This window comes from Pseudopodoces humilis, chromosome 12 (assembly GCF_049639895.1).
Source record: "Pseudopodoces humilis isolate 2021_Gansu_Grassland_sample_001 chromosome 12, ASM4963989v1, whole genome shotgun sequence".
In the NCBI taxonomy this organism is placed as follows: domain Eukaryota; kingdom Metazoa; phylum Chordata; class Aves; order Passeriformes; family Paridae; genus Pseudopodoces; species Pseudopodoces humilis.
In genome coordinates this window covers 20226602-20248168 of record NC_142211.1, presented here as the reverse complement: position 1 = coordinate 20248168, position 21567 = coordinate 20226602, and the positions used below count along the sequence as shown (strand labels likewise).

Here is a 21567-nt window from a genome sequence, read left to right as displayed (position 1 = left end):
GCGCAATCTTTGCAGGATCCGCACCCATCAATTGCAAACATTGTTGCCGGCATTTGATTATCAAATGAGCTATCAGCTCAAACAATGTAGTTGCCATCTTCTGTGGGTGATGGGGCAGGAAGACCCATTCCAGGACATGAAAGGGATCGGACCACTCATCATTCCATTGGCCAATGATACCTGTGGGATGCAAATCTGGAGTGGTAATGAAAACAGCGACATCAGTGGAAGGATCAATGTGATAAACCTGACAAGCAGAAACTGTTCACTGAACCTCCTCCAGCACCTGCTGTGCCTCCGGGGTCAGCATCCGAGGTGACTTCAAATCAGAGTCTCCCTTCAACAGATCAAACAAGGGAGACAGCTGTGCCGTGGTCAGTCCCAAATAGGGATGCAACCAAATGATGACGCTCACCAACTTTTGGATATTATTCAGTGTCTTCACTGAATGCACAAATTGCACCTCTTGATGTTGGACTGTTCGTTCCAAAATTTTGACCCCCAAATACTTCCAGGGAGGTTGTTGCTGAACCTTTTCTGGAGCCACTTGCAGCCCGTGAGAGTGCAAGGCATTGATCAGCTGAGGCTGTATCCTCAGCAGCTCATCCTGGGTGGGCGCAGCCACCAAGATGTCATCCATATAATGATAGAGATGAGCATCAGGAAACTGCCGGCAAACTCCAGACAGGGCTCGAGCCACATACCATTGGCAAATGGCAGGCGAATTCCCATGCCTTGTGGCAAAACCTTCCACTGATATCTCTGTGCGGGCTCAGCATTATTGACACCTGTCACTGAGAAGGCAAATTTCAGTCTGTCATCGGGATGCAAAAGAATTGTAAAGAGACAATCCTTCAGATGCACTATTAAGACTGGCCAATCAGCAGGAAGCATGGGGGGTGAAGGCATGCCAACTTGCAACGTCCCCATGCTTTCCATCACAGCATTAACTTTCTGGAGGTCTTGTAGCAACCTCCATTTCCCAGACTTCTTCTTGATACAGAAAACAGGAGTGTTCCAGGGACTGGTTGAAGGCTCCAGATGACCCTAGTCCAACTGTTCTTGCACTAAATCACGGAGGACGACTAGTTTATCATGAGGGAGGGGCCACTGCTTCTCCCAAACCGGTTTGTCCACCAGCCATCGTATAGGAGGCATTGGACAGTCTGCACCCTCCAGCACAGTGTCCCCCATCAAAAATCCATCCTGATACGCACTCCCCATGCAGCCAGAACATCCCTCCCTCAGAGAGTTATCCGGGAGTCCTTCATGGCATATGGCCAAACCATGGCCGTGTTTCCCTCTGGGTTCGTGATGAACACGGGCCTCTGGCTCGCATAGCATTGTGCTTCTCCTGCCAACCCTGAAACAGACGTCTGTACTGGTCCCAAGGGCCACTCTGGGGGCCAGTCAGCAAACCTGAAAATCATGATGTCTGCGCCAGTGTCAAGAAGTCCACGGAGGCTAACCTCTGACCGTGTCTCACCAGGGATGGAAAAGGTGCAGACCCACTCAGGACAATCCTTGGCCATCAGGACAGCAGTCCAGTAAACCTGAGGAGGCCCAGTGGACCTGAAGCCGTCATCTCCTTGCAGCCGGTCCTCACCTCTGGAAACCCAAGACTTAAAAGGCACAAGTTGAGCAAGTCTGCTTTCCGCAGGGATAGTGACAGGGTGGGTGAGCATGGAAACCATGGCATAAATACGCCCCGTGAAATCCAAACCAATGACTCTTAGGTGCACAACGATCCCCTGAGCAATGGTACTAGATCTCCCCACAAGAAGAGTATGCATGCCCTCACCCACTGGACCAAGAGCATCTAAAGGAACCCTGTACATCCTGCAAGAGTCTAAGACAACCGTGTCCACAGTGCAGACATCAAGGCCTGCTGAGCCGCAGGTGCTGGCTACGAGCCGGCCAAGCAAACCTCCAGCGGCTCCGGGGTGTGAAGAGAGGCTTGTGTCTGAGCGTGTCTCAGTTGCGCTCTGCTTCCCATTTCCTGAACCTGACAAAGGCTGACCATTGGCATGGACCTTTGCCTTGCACACATTTGCCGCATGATTTGGCCTACCACACCAGGCACAGAAAAACAAGGGAGTTGAGACCCCCTGCACTTTCTTTTCCTGCTTCTTGTTGGCCTGAGCATTCCTCTGTTGCTGCTGCCCACCCTGCAGCTTCACCCAAGTTGGTCACAGAATGGCAGCCACAACAGGCAGCTCATCAGCAGCAACACCTGCCTCTACACAAGCCTGTGCCATTTGCTGCAGCGAGGGACCACCAGGGAGCATCCCAATGATCCTCCAACACACGGCATTACAGTTAGACCTCACAAGGTTTTTGAGCACAAGCTGTCTCGCCGCACTATCCTGCACCTGCCTCTCCACAGAAGCAGTCAGCTGATTCGCAAATTGCAGAATGACTCGTCAGCCTGCTGGACATCAGTCCCAAAAGGCTCCTTCAGGGTGGCCAGTTCTATGGTCCACACTAACACTGCCATGCCTGTCTTTTTGCACTGCTCAAGCACAATAGGGTCAAGGCCAACCTGCCTATTAATGTCAGCAAAGCCGTCCTTGCCCAGCAGAGCATCAAATCTGATCACACGCCTGGGATCCCGCTGACCCAAGGCAGTATTCTGCGGCATCACTAGACATGCCATCTGAGCCCATTGCGATTCAAAAATATCATATTCAACCGGATGAAAATGAACACGGGCTATACTCCAGACATCATAATGTACCAGGATACCACCAACAAGGCCCCAAAGGGCCTGCATAACTTCATTTGACTCTAACCCATGTTTCTCAGCTGTCTTCCAGAGATTCACCAAAGCTTTCTAGGATAAAGGCTGATGGGTCCTCTGAGTCGCATCCTGAAGCACAGGGAACGCCTGATAACCATCTGGAAGGACGGCCTTGCCTGCTACGTCCTGTCTCACGGAGTGCCCTGAGACAGGGCCAGGCACCTGGCCGGAAGACAATGAAACAGTGCTTGGTGTCACAGCCGTTGTAACACCATCAGAACCAGAGGAGTCATCCCCACCTTCCAGGGGGCTATGCTCGGAATCATAACCAGCCACCTTGTCAACCTTGGCCCTCACCGCCTCCCAAAACCGTGCCTGGTCCCCCGGCCGTCCGGTCGTCTGTCAGGGGGGTAAAGTACATAGGCCAGCCTATGAAGCCCCACCAGCCCAGAGCCCTTTGCCCCTGGTGATGTGCGGAATAAAGGGACTCTATAACTAGCAGAGTAGTTATAAGAGCAGGTATGAATTTATTCAGTGCTGAAGTGCATGGGGATATCTCCTCCAAAAGTATGCACACCTTTTTGATTGGGTTTTCCCTTTTTATCCTTTACAGACTAGGTTTACACGATACGCCTAATACATATTAATTTCCTAGCCCCGCCTGTCTTCACTTCATATTACAATTAGCCCCGTGCCCCTTTCAGTCCTTTAGCCGCTTTTTGGGACTTCAAATCCGTTTCTTCCGGCTTAGGGTTCGAGGAATCTCCTTTATCCTGTGGTGCCTTTGTCTTTGCATTTTGTTTGTGTATTCCAGATCCTTATCTCATCTTGCAGTCTGGTTCTTTTTCCTGTTCTTGTGGATTAGGGTGTCAGGGTATGGTTTTTGTCAGACACCCCTTTTAGTCAAGCATTTCTTTCTAATTCTTAATTTCTCTGTTTCACTGGGGGCCATCAGTTTCTTGACGGCGGTATCACCGCCTGTGCCAAGAGTAAATAACGTAGGGCCCGGATCTGCCGCTACCGTCTTGACCGTGGGAGACGGCAGGGGCGCCCCCACTCCATCTGTGGGCTCGGGCGGTGCTCAGGAACCCGAGGTGAGATGGAGTGGAGCCAGATCGGCGCAGCCCTCCCCCAGCACGGGGGAAGACCGAGGTGCAGGGAGGGGCGTGGCTCACGGAGCGGCACTGCCCTGCCCTGCCGCGGGGGGCTGTCTTAGGCTTTCAGGAGGGGAGTACCGCCGCACGGAGCTGGCAGAAGCCAGCCCGGCTTCTGCGCCGCACCCAGCACTTCCCCCCACGCCCAGTGAATCCAGAGCGGGAGGAGAGGCGTCCAGGATCGCCCCCAACATAGCCCCACCAGGGACGCAAAGCCCAGTAGTCGGCGCCAGCTGCTCTTCTCAGAGCGGCACGGACGCCCCAGCCACTGGGACAGGGGTCGAGAGAACGGCAATCAAACCCCTGTCCTGCGGGATGGCGCCCACCCATACATGCATAGTCAGCGCAGAGCCTGGGCCCGCCTTGTCAACTCTGTGTGGGGGTATGGCACAGCCCCACTGCAATGAGGGCATGGAATCATCCCCGACTCCGTCTCCAGGGGTGGTGCGGGCCCCTGTTCTGGCAGCTCCCTCCCCTTTGCGCTGGAAACGCACACAGGGAAGGCGACCTTGCCCCTCGCTTCCACCTCCTGGGTGCTGGGAGAGGCAGGGCCACACCCATCAGCTCCGCGGAGCCCCCAAGAGCCCGCTGACAGGGGCCCAACTTGCTGAGGGCCCCAGCAACCCTGGGGGAGCCGACCCTGGAATCCGAGACACAGCCCTCCCCCAGTCCCGCGTCACGGGGGGAAAGAGGAAACTCCCCACTCCCGAAGCTGGAATCCATGCCATCCTCCTCGTCCAAGTCAGAGAAAACAGCCACAGAACTGGCAGAAGAGGATGCACAGCTGTCCAGAGCACAGTCACACTGCCGCCAAATCACAAGAAGCCAAGCTATTTCTGCATTATACGCTGTGGGCATGGCCTGAATCAGGGAATGTCCCAGTGCATCCCAAGCTCGCTTCCAGAAAACTGCTTCAACCATAGGAAAAAACCCCTCAGCTCTCCCAAAAGAATACAACCACTGAAAATCAGCATCCGAAATGTTGATCCGCTTCCTATCGAATACAGCACGTCAAAATCCCATAACCAAGGCATCCGTTGGGGAGAACCCGAGAGAAGACTCTCATGGGGTAGCATAGCACAGAAACTCACCAAACAACACTGCTACCGTTACCTGCAATACACTTTAAGGTCACCAAATGTCGCTGTTGGACATGGAATGATTCACACGGACACAGCTCAATGTGTGATAGGAAAAGAGAGCGATTTATTCCGTGACACCAATATTTATAGATTCTTGACAATGACCAGGGACTGGATAGTTAGGTTACAACCTTCCCAATCACATTAGTCATGAGAAACGTCCATCAAAAGATGTTTCTTTAATGGAATGTATAAACATCTATGTTTATAGTTACTTTCCTGGGAAACTGGCTAGAAACTATGAAAACAAGATCAGAAGGCTTAATTCTCAGCATGACAATTTATACCTCCCCACTTTGGGTAGTTCAGTGAAATCTATTTGAATTCTCCTAAACGGACCATATGCTAAAGGGCAGCCTCCTAATGAGGTTTGCCTTGTCCGTGTCTTATTTATCCTCTGACATGTCATGCACCCTAGTACTTCTTGTTTGGCTAGCTCATAGATCCCTTTATACCCAAAAAACTTCAGAAATGGCTCTGCAAGTGCTCTTGCCCCCCAATGAGTCTGTTGATGTAACCTGTTCAAAACCTTCCTTGTGTAATCTCTAGATAGCAATTCCCTTCAATCAGGAAGTTTCTATTTGTCTTCTTTCCACTCGCCCCCTATCTTATATTCTTCAATTTCTTATGAGGTGGGATGGGAGGGATATTCCTGGAATTTATCTCTTTTAATTTCTGGAATATCTACCAGTAGTAGTGCTGCTTTCTTAGACTCCATATCTGCAAAATTGTTTCCTCTAGTTTGAAATTGCCTCCCCATCTGATTGCCCTTAACATGGACTACAGAAATTGCTTCCAGTCCCCTAATAGCTTCTTGGATTTGTTTTATTAATTCTTCATGAATCAATCCTTGCTCTCGGGTACTGGTTAAACTTCTTTCTTCCCAAATTTTCCCAAAGGTGTGGGCTATCCCAAAGGCATATTTGAAGTCTGTAAAAATTGTCCCTTTCTTTTCATTTAACTTTTTAAGTGCTTGTAAAACTGCATAAAATTCACAAGCTTGTGCTGACCAACTAGCACTTAAGGGTCCTGGTTCTACCACTTCTCCTGACACTCCATCTATTATTGCATACCCTGACTTTCTTTTTCTTTCTATGATTCTTGAGGACCCATCCACAAACCACTTTTCCCCTTCCTCTAGTTCCTCTTCTTCCAAAAACTGGTCTTATCTTTGTTTGTAATTCTACCACCTCTGCACAATTATGATTATATGCCTCCAATGGCTCACCAAATAGGAACTGTGCTGGATTCTGAGTGGTAGTTATTAGTAATTCCAGGTCAGGTGAATGAATCAGTATAGCCTCATATTTTAAAAGCCTGGCATCTGTGAGCCATTTGTCTGCTTTCTGTTGCAAAATGCTTCTTACATTGTGGGGGGTATGTACTATCAGAGGGACTCCAAAGGTGATCTTTTTGGCCTCTTGTACTAATAGTGCTACTACTGCTGCTATTGCTTGTAGGCAAGTGGGCCAGCCTTGGCTTACAGGGTTTAAGAGCTTTGACATATATCCCACAGGTTTTTCAGTTCCAGCCCAATCCTGCGTTAGTACTCCATGAGCAGTATGGTTGTTAACATCTACAAACAGTTGAAACTTCCTCTTTACATTAGGAAGGCTTAATACTGGAGCTGCTACAAGAGTCTCCTTTAATTTTCTAAATTCTCACATCTTTCTCTGTCCATTTTATTCTCTCAGTAGTCAATTTCTCACATAAGAATTTTACCTTCTCTCTATACCCTTCAATCCATTGCCTGCAATACCCCAAAAGTCTCAGTAGCTGTCTAACTTCTCTTTTTGTCCACGGGGGTGGTAATGCAAAAATTCCAGCCACTCTTTCAGGGTATAACTTCTTTTTCCCTTTTGTGATCCAATGCCCTAGGTACTTTACCTCTGGTTCAGTAAAATGTAACTTCGATTTTGATACTTTTAATCCTTTCTTTCCTAAGAAATTCAATAATGCTATTGTGTTTGCCCTTACTTTTCCCTCCTTCTGACCAGCTATTAATAAGTCATCAACATACTGCAAGAGCTTGGTTCCCTCTGTTGGTGCCAACTGAATTAACAGCTGCTCCAGTGCTTGTCCAAATAAATTGGGAGAACCGACAAACCCTTGGGGGAGCACTGTCCACCTAAGCTGTTGTTTCCTTTTTGTCTCTGGATCTTCCCACTGAAAGGCAAAATAATCCTGACTGTTTTTTGCTAATGGACAAGTCCAGAAAGCATCTTTCAGATCTATTACACTATACCGGCTGTCTTCAGGAGAAATTTGGTTCAGAAGGATGTATGGGTTTGCAACCACTGGAAAACATGTTTTTGTTCTTTAGCTGATTGCCCTCAGATCCTGAACTAACCTATAGGTTCCATCAGTTTTCCGTACTGGCAAGATGGGGGTGTTGTGCCTTGACATACAAGGCTCCAGAGTCCCCCTTTTTATCAATTCATCAATTACAGGTTTTAATCCCTTTCTCCCTTCCATAGAAATGGGATATTGCTTGACCCTAACTGGGTCCTCTGGCCTTTGTATTTCAATGGAAATTGTCTCCATTTCCAGCCTTCCTGTTGCAGTGCATTAAGGTATATGGTATGTCCCTGAGGACAAACCCACCCTTGGTTTTGTATAATGTTAGTCCCTTCCTGGCCTCCCTTCCTTTTTCCCTATCCCATTGGCTCTTACCCCCCTGTCACGATCCGCAAGGTGGGATTCGTGATGTGGTTCTTTTATTCGGTCTTAGAGTACAAAAGATTATCAGCAAAACAAGGACTTAAACAGCAAAACACACTTTATTGAGTGCTCATCAGCTCTAATATGCAATAGAGAGAAAAGAGGAGAAAGCAAAGCATAAGGAAAAGAGAGTAAGGGGATTATAGCTACCAACGTCGAAGTCCATTCAGCCGTCCAACGACACAGAGTCTTCTGTCCGTTGGGGAGATCTCAAAGGAAGGTAAGTTTGGGGTATAATTTTATAGTCTTTTGCAAAGCGAGGGGTGCAGGGCCAAAACCAGAGGAGATTGATGATCATTGTGATGAATTCCATTGTGCAGGGGACAGGTGTAGGGTACAGAGCAAACCACATTTTGCAAGTCTTTGCTCACCAGCAGGAACAAGGGCAATGTGTCATGGAAAACCCATTGCACAGGGTACCACGCACAAGCCTCTGCTCACCAGCAAGAATGAGGTCAGTGTACCATGCAACCACCTGCAAACAATCACTTAGCAAACATCCACCTCAGCTAGGCCCGAACCCCTAAACCAAGTCCCTTGTGATATTCAGGGTCTCAGTCTCTGTCCTTCAGACGGTTGTGAGACAGATGAGGGAATCTTCGGACCGTCTCTTACACCACCCCGTGGCTCACAATCGTCGAGGTCTTTCTGCATGATGTTGTAGTGCTGCTGCAAAATTCTTCTTTGAAGTCTTCAGGACTCGTTACAGTTGGTAGTATATCCTGGAAGAAACAGAGACAGGTAGTAGGGAAAAGATAAGGGACCGAAAAAGGAAAAAGAGAAAACAAACCAACAAAAATCAATATATTGATTTTAAAGAAAAACTAATCCATATATATAATTTCAATTAAGGCTTCCATATTGGTTTATCATTAAACAATCAATTTCATTCTAAAATACAACATAATAAAATGATTAACCTCATAGTCACAATGGCAAATTATTTATTGTACTGTCTGCATAATTCATCCAGTATCAATAACCTTAGGGGTATCAGCAGCATGCAAAGTACCAATCATATTGTGTGCATCCATTATGGAAGTCAATTGTGTCAACCGCTTCGTCATTCTCCAATTCAGGATGTACAAGATTGCTGATAGAACAAAACCAAGTAAAACTAAAACCAAGAGGACGATGATGGCATGACACAATTTGTTCAAAACACCTGTAGCAGTTGGTGACCACCCAAAAAGAGTGTCCCACCACTCATGCTCAGCAGCTTTCCTTACTCTTTCCAAAACACGATGTTTTCCTTTCACATTGTGGTGAACCGTAACTAAGGTCTTTTGTCCATCCTTTTTGATCTTTTCCAAAATTTCGATTAAATCCTGGTGAAACAACAATTGCCTCACCAGAGTAAAGTTCATTCCAATTGGAGCAGGCACTAAATGATGAATCAAAGTGTAATTATACTCCAAAAGATAATATGAAGTAACTGGAGCTAAATAAGAAAAGTCACATCCTACAATCTCAGTAAAATTGCATACACAAAAATTTGAATGATTCTTAGTATCCACTACTATGTTTTCTACAAGCATACTATCACAAGCAGTTCTCAAGCATACACATCCATTGCCTACATACACAAGCACTGTTTCAGAAGTGTCATTAGGATGGATTTCAAAGTGACAGATATTCTGTTCTGTGTCTAAACAAATGTCTTGAACTTTGATTTCATTACTTTCACAGATAAACCCTTGTTGTTCCCGGACAATACAATTTTCTAAACCAACAGTTTGCCATTTCCCACCAAGCTGATGGGCCCATTCCCTATGCTCTAAAGTTAGCATCCACACTAAAGGATAGAGAACAGCTCCATCATGATTCAGCCCCAGTGCAATGATAGGAAAAAGTGAATGTACTGAAGCATTACGTCAATTATTAATTTGTGATCATTTACATTTACCATTTCCCAATTTGGTAATATGTTTGATAGCAACCACTGTTGGATTCCCAAAGCTAAAGATGACCTCAGTGGTTGTTGTATTTTGGTCAAATCTTTAGTTGCAACAAACAATTTATTCATTAATACTTCTGAATCAATACTATTCAAAATTCCTAGTCCTGATCCCACAGCACCAGTTATATCTCGTCATCCATTTGTGAAAAGAATTGCGCTTTCGCAACGAGGTTGTCCACCCCTCAAAAGAAGTTTGCAAATAAGGTGAACAAGCTGGCTGAATCTCTGAAACATGGTTTTGCATTAGTAATTTGACTTGTTTGATAGACCATGCTGGATTAAATAGCATTTGTTGTTGGCCAGTTTTCCTGATTATATAGGGTCCAATTTAACCAGTGGTTGGGTGGTGATAGGTATAGGTGTTATGATATTATCATCAAGTTCTCCCCTGTATTTTGGTATTGTTTTACCATACACAACTTTAGAGGACAATTGTACAGCCATTAAATTCAGCCAACAATCTTGATTCTGAGTTTCACAAGATATAACCTGGCCATGAGATCTGGTGACATGACTGTGTACAGGTTCAGTGTGGGATCTGGTACTTGGTCTGCAGCGTGTTGAAACATCATCACCTTGGGCTAACATAAAAGAAGGGAAAACATTAGCTTTGTCATTTTGTTGCCATTTGGTTCAATAAACTGTATTATTAAGATAGTAACAAACGTTAATAGTTAGCATTAGTTGACATTAGTAGTAGTTATGCTAAGGCTTGGTAGGCCACATGTGACCTGCAGATGAACTATATAGCAGATATTGCAATGTAAGCAGTGTAACTAGGAGATAATCTAGGAATGTACCTTTTGGCAAAACTTAAATGTCAGAGAGATAATCGTACCAGGTAGTGAAAGAGAAGTAAGAAATTGTGATGATGAAGAAATTGTGTAGAAAACATAGAAAAACCCTGTGATTTTTCTGTGAAATGGGGCTCTGTCTTTGGACGCTAGTCCACAGGCTCCCGGGTCCTCAATAAAGCACCGCATAAACGACTTCGGTTGTTTGTGTTTTCTTCGGATCGGGCAACAGTTTTCTGGCGACCGCGGCAGGACTCCGAAGGTGCCTGGGGCGATTCGCGTTCTGATTCACTCCACGCCGGCACCGAGTGATTCTCGGGGAGTCATCGGTTCGTGCCCGACCCCCGCACCTGACGGACGACTGCAAAAGGTAAGCCCAAAGGTGCTTTATTTTTTTCTGGTTTGGGTGCCTGCTCATAAGACGAGGCAGCGATCCTCGCAGGGTTGGGCTAAGACGTCTGGTTGGTCTGGGAAGCCTAGGCACCGGCTGTCAGACGCGGCGAAAGCTGCGCAGGTCCGGCACTTGCCCCTCGCGGCGTCGAGAAGCGGCAAGTCAGTTTGGTCTGGTATTTATCTGGTATTTAGTCCTTTTTGTTTGTTGTATGTAGTTTGCTTAATTCCGGATTGTGGTTTTGTATATTGCTGCTTATTGGATTAATATAATCGTTAGTTGAATTTGTTGCTGCTAAAAATGAAACTACCTCAGAATTGAAGTGATTGTTGTGTGAGTGCGTGGTATGATTGATTTTGTTGGACTGTCAATATTGATTGTGGTTTTTATTGTTTTATATATTGCTGCATATTGGTTGTTGCTATTGGTTACCGAGTTTTTGTACGGCTGTGAGTAAGGTTCAAAATGCCATTCAAGACACTTAAGTTTATGGTTCAGTCTAATAAAGGTATCCCAGAAAATACCCCGCTGGGATGTTTACTGAAGAGGTGGAAAAGTGAAAGGTTTTTCCAGGAGATGAGTAAGGATAAAATGATTGACTATTGTAATCATTGGTGGCCCGAATATAAGCGAGAAGGGCCGTCATGGCCAGAGAATGGTACTGTGGATTTTGACACCATAAATTCGTTAATGCGCTATCTGGAGGAAAATGAAAAATGGGATGAAATACAGTATTTAGACTTGTTTCATTTACTGCGCCGTAAAAAGGAATGGCAGACTGAGTGTGGAATAATGGTATTGGAGATGAAAGAATCTAAGTGCAGGGGTTGTAAAGAAGGATCTAAATGTGTTCAGTGCTTAGCCTTAACCTCTCGACCAGAGGAGGATTTGTCTTTTATGGTGTCACCCGGTGCGCTTCCTGCTTCACCCCCCCTCCTGCTGTCTCAACCCCTCCTGCTGTCTCACCTCTTCCCTCTGTCTCACCCCATTCCTCTTTGTATCCACCGTTACCAGAAACCAGCACTGAGGATGAGGATGAGGATGAGGATGAGGAGGAAGAGGTGGCAAATTTAACGGTAGTACCGGGGAATGTTAAGAAAGTTGTTATCCGACCTAAAACCCCTTCCCCTGTTTCTCCCCAGAATCGGCGAAATACTCCGCTCGCGGCACGAACTAGACAGGGACGTAAAAATTACGGGGAATCCCAGCTTATTGCCCCTTTAAGGGAAGCTATGGGACCCCAAGGAGAGAAAGTGCTTGTGAAAGTGCCTTTCTCCCCAGGAGATCTGGTGATTTGGAAGCAGTCAGCAGGCTGTTACCGTGAGAATCCGGAGAGGGTGGCCCGGGTGGTCAAAATGATAATTAAAACCCAGAATCCAGATTGGAATGACATGCAGGTTTTGCTAGATACTTTGATGGATTCCACTGAAAAGGAGATGGTGTTACGGGCAATGAAAGAGCGTGCTCGAGAGGTGATTAGGCTGCGTTGTACAGTAGAAACAGTAAATGACTTAGTTCCGAGTGATGATCTGGGGTGGGATCCAAACAGGGTTGGAGGAATGGAATCTATCAAGGTGTACCAGGAGTTGTTAGTAGAAGGAATCAGGACTGGGATGCCTAAGACGCTAAATTGGTCAAAACTGTATTCTGTCAGGCAGGATAAGAATGAATCTCCCTCGGCGTTTTTAGAAAGACTTAAAGAAACTGCTAGACGCTTCACTGATTTGGAGATCGACAATGAAGCAGGAAAATTGCAGCTTGCTTTAATCTTTCTGGGTCAGACACAGGAAGATATCCGCAAAAAACTGCAGAAATTAGAAGGACAAGATACTCGGGATCTGGATAAAATGCTAGAGGTGGCTTGGAAAGTTTATAATAACAGGGAAAAAGAAACGGCCAAGAAACAGCAGGCGAACATACTAGCTATAATGCAGCAAGCCAGTGAAAGGGGGGGAGGCAGAGGTGGTTTTGGGCGCGGTCGTGGTTCTGGACGTGGCAGGGCAGGATTCCAGAATGTTAAATTTGGAGGACGGGGGATGGCCCCTCCTAGTCCCCAGCAAGGAGAGATTGCTCCCAATCAATGCGCGTTCTGTCGTCAGATAGGACACTGGAAGAATGAGTGCCCAGTGAAAGCTGGATTGGGAGGAATGCCAGTGAATGGACCAACGGGTTACCCCGTGAATCCAGTAGGTGGCGCCCAAGCATTTGTATTGGGAAATTATCAGAATCAGAGCTGACTAGAACAGGACTTGAGGGTCAGGATTGATATTGATGGGAAAGAACAAGAGTTTATCGTGGATACGGGGGCAACGCATTCAGTTTTAAACAAAAGGTTAGGACCTATCAGCGATACTACCATACAGGTAGTGGGGGCAACGGGACAATTAGAAGAAAGACCCTTTTTGCAACCATTAAATTTGAGATTTGGAGGAAAAGAATTAGATCATCAGTTTTTGTACATGCCTAATTGCCCCAAGCCATTGCTTGGCAGAGATTTGTTGTCATCATTAAATGTCAGAATCATATTCGAGAATGAGAGGGTGAAATTAGAGGTTCCAGGAGAAGAAATTGCTAAATTGTTTGTAATAAAAGAAATTGATCCCTCTCCTATTCCTATTGAAGTAGATCAAGCTGTAGTACCTTGGGTATGGGAGACTGGGAATCCAGGAAAATCAAAAGCTGCTCAGCCGGTGGTAGTAGAATTAAAAGAAGGAGCTCAGCCAGTGAGAATAAAACAATACCCAATCAAGTTAGAAGCTAAACAGGGTGTCGCTCCTTTGATAACTCAGTTTTTAGCACAAGGAATTTTGCAGGAATGTGAATCAGACTTTAACACTCCTATTTTTCCAGTCAGAAAACCCAATGGTAAGTATCGGCTAGTGCAGGATTTGAGGGCAATTAATAACATTACTAAAGACATTCACCCAGTGGTTGCCAATCCGTATACTTTATTAACATCTGTGTCAGAAACATTTAAATGGTTCTCTGTTATTGATTTGAAAGATGCTTTCTTCTGCATCGCTCTGGCATTGGAAAGCAGGAAATATTTTGCCTTTGAATGGGAGAGTCCTGATACTAGAAGAAAGAGACAGCTCACCTGGTCTCGACTGCCGCAAGGATTCAAAAACAGCCCTACAATATTTGGAAATCAACTGGCGAAGGAATTGGAAGAATGGAAGACTGCTGAGGTAAGAGTTACCTTCCTCTTATGTCATTCTCCAGTACGTGGATGATATCTTTTTAGCGACAGCAGAAAAAGGAATGTGTCTGAAATTGACTATTGCTCTGTTGAATATGCTGGGCCAAGCTGGCTACCGAGTGTCAAAAGAAAAAGCACAGCTAATAAAAGAAAGTGTAATATATTTGGGATGTGAAATCACCCAAGGCCAGAGACGGTTGGGAGTTAATCGAGTGGAAGCTATTTGTGCTATTCCCCTTCCCAGGAACCATCAAGAACTAAGGTCCTTTCTGGGAATGGTAGGGTGGTGCAGGCTGTGGATTCTGAATTTTGGACTTCTAGCTAAACCATTATATGAAGCTTTGAAAGAACCGCAGTTGAGCTGGAATTGACAGAGGGAAAAGGCCTTTGAAGACTTGAAACAGGCATTGAAAGAAGCTCCGGCATTAGGCCTTCCAGATTTAAACAAGGACTTTCAGTTGTATGTGAATGAGAGACAGAAATTGGCACTGGGGGTGCTAGCTCAGAGACTTGGTTCCTGGAAACGCCCGGTAGGGTATTTCTCGAAACAACTAGATACAGTAAGTGCTGGTTGGCCGTCATGCTTGCGGGCAGTTACGGCCACAGTGATCCTCATCCAGGAAGCCAGGAAATTGACTTTGGGAAGGAAAATAGAGGTATTTGTGCCTCACATGGTACTGGCAGTCTTGGAACAAAAGGGGGGTCACTGGCTTTCATCCAGCAGAATGCTGCAATACCAAGCAATTCTGAGAGAACAGGATGATGTAGATCTAAAAATGACTAATCATGTTAACCCAGCAGAATTTCTCCGCAGTGAGCAGGAAGAAGGAGAATTAGCACATGACTGCATGGAGGTGATTGAACAAGTGTATGCCAGCCGAATGGATTTGAAGGATGTTCCAATGGAAGATCCGGATTGGGAACTGTTCACCGACGGGTCCAGCTTTGTAGAAAATGGTACCAGGTATGCGGGATATGCAGTGGTAACAGTTACCACTGTAGTGGAAGCAAAGGCCTTGGCTCCTGGAACGTCAGCTCAGCGAGCTGAGATCATTAGACTCACTAAAGCCCTAATGTTAAGTTCCGGAAAGAAAGTGAATATATGGACTGATTCTAAATATGCTTTTGGGGTTGTGCACATTCATGGCGCCTTGTGAAAAGGACGAGGGTTATTGAACTCTCAAGGAATTACTATCAAATATAGAACTGAAATTCTAGCCTTGCTAGATGCAGTACACCAACCTGAAAAGGTTGCAATAATGCATGTGAGAGGTCACCAGAAGGAGGAAGGAAAAATATATCGAGGAAACAAATTAGCTGATGTCACAGCACGAGAAGCGGCCAGAGAAGTGTGGACCCAAATGGCCCTGATACCCACTAAGGTGAGTCCTGTAACTCCACATTTAATTCAGGAACCGAAGTATTCCCCGGATGATGAAAAACTAGCATCGCTGCTGAAAGCGCAAAAGAATGCAACTGGATGGTATGTAACAATCATGGGACAGGTTGTAGTTCCCACCCGAATTATGAAAGCCATCTTAGAGACGGAACATAATAAATGCCATTGGGGAGCAGAGGCATTAGTAAAATTTCTAAAAAGAGAAGTAATTTCTAACCAGATGTTAACATTGGCAAAACGGGTGAATGCCATGTGTTCAACTTGTTTGAAGAATAACCCAATAGTTAGGAAACAGATTCAGTTAGGGAAATTACAAGTGGGACCAGAACCAGGAGATTACTGGCAAGTAGATTTTTCAGAATTACCGAAAGCACAGAACTTTAAGTATCTTTTAGTGTATGTATGCACTTTTTCAGGATGGCTTGAGGCCTTTCCTTGTCGCACCAATCAGGCAAAGGAAGTGGTCAAAACACTGTTGAAGGAAATTATTCCAAGATTTGGGGTACCGTTAGGACTGTCATCAGATAGAGGCCCACACTTTACAGCAGGAATAGTACAAGAGGTGGCCAGGATGTTAGACATATCTTGGGACTTACACACCCCTTGGCGACCTCAATCGAGTGGTCAAGTGGAGCGGATGAATCAAACAATTAAAGGATTTAAAGACATGAATTTGCAATTACAAGCCACATCCCGAATGACTTTACAGAACAGGATGGCACTAGATATGCTATTGTTAAAAGAGCATGGTGTGTGTCAATATCTAAAAACGAAAATTGACCATTGCTGCATCCATATTCCAAATGTGACCATTGAAGTAGAAAAAGATATTTCTCAATTGGAAACGATTGAATCCAAAACAAGAGAAATTGAAAAAGAAGCACAACATAATTAGATCGGAGCTATATTTGAGTCCTTAGGACTTCAGGTTTCTGGATGGGTTTCGTCAATAGTACAGTACATTCTGTTATTTGCAGTTTTGTTATTAATCATTTGGTTAGCCTATAAGTGTGTTCTAGGAGTCATCGAAAAAGAAACAAGACGCACCAGAAGAGTGATAAAAGCCTTGGCAAGAACCAATGAGATACGCCTCAATGAAAGACGCCGACCTCCTCCGAAGTATGAAGATGTCGTTGGGCAAGATAATCCAGCATTTGAAAGAACCAACGATAACTAAGAGTTGAGCATTCTTGCAGAAGATTGAAGAATGCTCAAAAGGGGGGAATTGTTGCCATTTGGTTCAATAAACTGTATTATTAAGATAGTAACAAACATTAATAGTTAGCATTAGTTGACATTAGTAGTAGTTATGCTAAGGCTTGGTAGGCCACATGTGACCTGCAGATGAACTATATAGCAGATATTGCAATGTAAGCAGTGTAACTAGGAGATAATCTAGGAATGTACCTTTTGGCAAAACTTAAATGTCAGAGAGATAATCGTACCAGGTAGTGAAAGAGAAGTAAGAAATTGTGATGATGAAGAAATCGTGTAGAAAACATAGAAAAATCCTGTGATTTTTCTGTGAAACGGGGCTCTGTCTTTGGACGCTAGTCCACAGGCTCCCGGGTCCTCAATAAAGCACCGCATAAACGACTTCGGTTGTTTGTGTTTTCTTCGGATCGGGCAACAATTTAGCACAAAAAGGGGTATTCACACCATGGTATGTGATTATTATACTTAATATAGGCCTTGCTACAGCATTTATTTAAATCTATAAGTTCACAGTTTATCTGATCTTCATGTCCCCCGGTGTTCTTCTGTATAAAATAAACAAAACAGAGTCTGCCACATAGGGGCAGGAGATTAAAATGATGGAATTATCCAGCGGATGTTTATCCGATGCTCTTTTCCCAAGGCATCGGAGGCTACCCATGCATATTCTCCTGTAGTTCTTTTAAAAGCTTCAGCTTGGACTAACCAAGATATAATCCCCACTCTTACCAGCAGAAAGCGTAGAATTTCTTGCCACTTTTCCTTTTGCCATACTGGAATTCTGTTTACTTCCCAATCCTTTTGTTGCCAAAAAGGAAGCCACTCTACATCCCTTGAACATAGCATAGGAGTTAGTGTAGATACAGACAGGAGAGGTATTCTGTGCCTCATGGTGGAAAACACTCCAAACAGCTATCAGCTCTGCAGCCTGAGTGCTGCTTTCCCCTTCAGTAATTCGTTCAGCAGAGGAAAGGTGGAGGGCTACTGCCCTGCACCTCCACACCTCTCCCTCTCATTTGGCAGAGGCATCAGTGAACCAAGAGTTTGCTGATTGTTTTTGCTCACTGTCCAGAACCTGTGAGTGATGTTGCCTTGGCCCACTGCCCAGAATCAGTTGAGGGTGAGGTGGAGGGCTTGGTACAATGGGGCTGGAATTCTGCTACTGAGAGACCAATTTACTTAATTTTTCAAGTGGCAGGTTAATCATTAAACCCTTTGGTACCCCTTTTTTCACCCTCAAGTTCCACCAATACTGTAGGCTAGAAATTTGCCTACCCTTTTCTGTTTTTATGTTAGGAGGGGTTTCTTTAATTACCAAGGCAGGTTTGTCATGGCTGCTACTTAAAATCTCAGTTTTTTGTATCACCTGATTTTTTTACAGCTCCTTCAGTTATTGAGAAGATGTTAGAGTAATGTTCAATCTGGGCATACCACTTTCTCACTGAGGCCCTCTGGGCCACCCCGTCAGGGTGGGGAGTCCCAGTAGTGACTGTCTTTATAACTTCAAAAGGGCCTTTTAATGCAATTGGTTGTTGTTGTGCAATTTTTTCCATTTCTATGAGAGCTGGATTAACTACAAACAATCCCTTTTCCCAGGTAGTGTACCTCTTTTCAGCATCTTTATTTTTTATTACTTCTTTTTCATCTCCTCCCACAAGGATATCATCTATGGTTGTTTGGAGGAGAATTGCTGTAGGTTTCAGTGATTCTGGAAGACCACAAATTAAAGGGGTCATAAATTTAGCTTTCACGGGGAACAACATTGGTGATTCATAACCAGCAATTAATTTTCTTTCATGAATCAGTTGCAAACAAGCTGCCTTATGAATGTTTTCTAGAATTTGGTCTGGGGAGCCGGTTAGAGCTACAGGATCTCCCTTTTCCAGGGGGTTAAGTCCCCCTGCCCAATATGCAACTCGCTGGGTTAGGGACCATGGGTTGCGGTTATCTCCTGTTGTTAAGAAAACACCATGTCCCCAATAACCACTTGCTTCTTGTTCAGATAATCGAATTTGATCTCCCCCTGTGAGAGACACTCGGAATACGTATTCTGTCTCTGGCTCGTGAGGGAGACGCCCGTACTCCTTTTTTACTTTGGCCAACTCAGTAGCAGTGTACGGGATTTCTTTAGTGGTTATATGTGGATCAAGATCTTCATCACTGATATAGTTATATTCTGTTTTAATCAAAGGTCTTATTTGGGAGCAACAGTTTTCACCACAATTTTTTACCAAATGTAATTCTGCTTGAGGATATATGTGATTTATCTGTGGAGTTTATTTTTCCAGTGACTCCTTAAAGGAATCAGCACACTGTGAATTTTTGGCACACTCCTCACTCAGAGCAATTCGTAAGAAATGAATTTAATTTTGCAAACTTTCAACTAAATTTTGTAGGGATTGTATAATTGCATTTTCTTCCTGCCTTCGTCTTATACGAGCCTCTACAGCTGACGTAAGGCAAGCTCCCAATACAGAACAAATTATGGTTTTATTACGGCCAAATTTGAACTTTGCCTCATGCTGCAGGGAGCAAATTCTATCAGTTACATTTTCCAGGTTGAACCAATTATTTTGAGCCCATTCTTCCCCGGCTGGGGAGGGCTTAGCATTGTGCTTTGCTAACAAAACAATGAATGCAGCTTTATCTTTTATCCTAGAGTTTTCAGAGTGTTCACTCATCTTTGTGTGTGAAGGGCCCAGTACCACTACAGGGAGGTAAGACTTAAGTTACGCACAGGCGCAGCCTTTGCCACGTCACCCTTCACGACCCTGTATGGGTGAAGAGACCAAATCTGCTTGGGAGGCACCCCTTTATGTTAAAATTCAGGTTGTCTCTTCACTACACCAAGCAGTCAAAATTCATCAAAAACACAAAACAGTACACAGAACCACTACAGGGAGGTAAAACTCAGTCACGCTACATCAGACGCAGCCAACGCTGTGTTCCCCCCTGCCGTGGGTGGAGAGACCAAATCTGCTTGGGAGGCACCCCTTTATGTTAAAATTCAGGTTGTCTCTGCTACACCAAGCAGTCAGCATATAAAAAACCAGTAAGTCCCACCTTTTGTACTCAAAGATCCCTTGTAAAATTCTGAAGACAGAGCCCTCAAATGAGTGTAGGGGTGCTTTTCACCTGGGCATGTGCAGTTTTTGAGAAATTCGAGTCACCTCCCTTGCTTTCTAGACACTGCTCACCAGCGTGGCAGGCTAGGTGCGGCTGAAGCGAAACGTCCTTCCCCTGATACAGACTGCACAACAACCTGCAACCCCTTCTGTCTCTCAGAATCCTGTCCGTGACGCCAATTTATGTCACGATCCGCAAGGTGGAATTCGTGATGTGGTTCTTTTATTCGGTCTTAGAGTACAAAAGATTATCAGCAAACCAAGGACTTAAACAGCAAAACACACTTTATTGAGTGCTCGTCAGCTCTTATATGCGATAGAAAGAAAAGAGGAGAAAGCAAAGCATAAGGAAAAGAGAGTAAGGGGATTATAGCTACCAACGTCGAAGTCCATTCAGCCGTCCAACGACACAGAGTCTTCTGTCCGTTGGGGAGATCTCAAAGGAAGGTAAGTTTGGGGTATAATTTATAGTCTTTTGCAAAGCGAGGGGTGCAGGGCCAAAACCAGAGGAGATTGATGATCATTGTGACGAATTCCATTGCGTGGGCGACAGGCGTAGGGTACAGAGCAAACCACGTCTTGCAAGTCTTTGCTCACCAGCAGGAACGAGGGCCATGAGTTGTGGAAAACCCGTTGCGCAGGTTACCAAGCCTCTGCTCACCAGCAGGAATGAGAGCAGTGTACCGTGCAACCACCTGCAAACAATCACCTAGCAAACATTCACCTCAGCTAGGCCCGAACCCTTAAACCAAGTACCTTGTGATATTCAGGGTCTCAGTCTCTGTCCTTCAGACGGTTGTGAGACAGATGAGGGAATCTTCGGACCGTCTCTTACACCCCCGTATCTCCTCACCTCCCCCTTCCCTATATTTTAAGAGAGAGCACCTGAGACACCTCTTTCTCTCTATTGCCTCGGGCCATTCACGTACAATAAACCCGGGACCGCATCCGGCAAGATTGAGCCTCCTTTGTCTAAATACCCAAGTTCATGCTGAATATATTATAGGATTCCTCCCTCCCTCCCTCGCCCCCCCCCCGGTGGTCTGTGTAGGGCAGACACATATCCACGGAGGACAAGAATGGAGGGATTCTCATAATATTTACAGCAGTGACGCCCGCTGTGTCTTAAGCTGCAAAAGCCCATGCTAAAAGGTTGAAAAATCTAGGGCCCGTTTACTCCTTTAAAGTTTTGAACGCTGTTTAAAATACAGCCAAAAAACTTTCAAGACTAAATTGACAATCCTCCAAGCACCAGTGGGATCGATTCCAGAACAAAGGTACTTTTTCCACCGCCAGAAACAAAAGACGAGGGTAAGCACAGTCTGAACACCGGGCCGGATCGAGTCAGTGGGATCCCCCAAGCAGAGGCCGTGATGAGCAGCGTGCTGGCAAAGTATCCCTCCATGGGGGTGGGGTCCGGAGCGACTGCCGTAAAGCCCTGAATCCAAGCAGCGGGTGGGCCCCGGGGGCCGCACGGTGGCTGAGAGATCCCCCTCCCACGCGGCAATCGAGCGGAGCAGACCGGCAGGGCCGGCACACGGAGGCGTGACACCCCTGGACGCTGGGGAACTGACGCAAGAGAGATGCATGGCACCGGATTCCAGGATCGGCAGCGTACAGCCAGTGGGGGGAAAGGGAAGTCTCCCGCGGCTAAAGCTAGCTGCTGGGTCCTAGAGAGTACTGTAACCCTTTTGGTGCCAGTTCGTTTTCTGCGGTAGAAAAAGATA

General features: G+C 45.5%; 1 pseudogene; it reads right to left on the bottom strand.

Moving 5' to 3' along the window:
- Window positions 1-1244: 1244 nt before the first annotated feature.
- Window positions 1245-19396, bottom strand: LOC148183482 (uncharacterized; annotated as a pseudogene).
- Between the last annotated feature and the right edge of the window lie 2171 nt (window positions 19397-21567).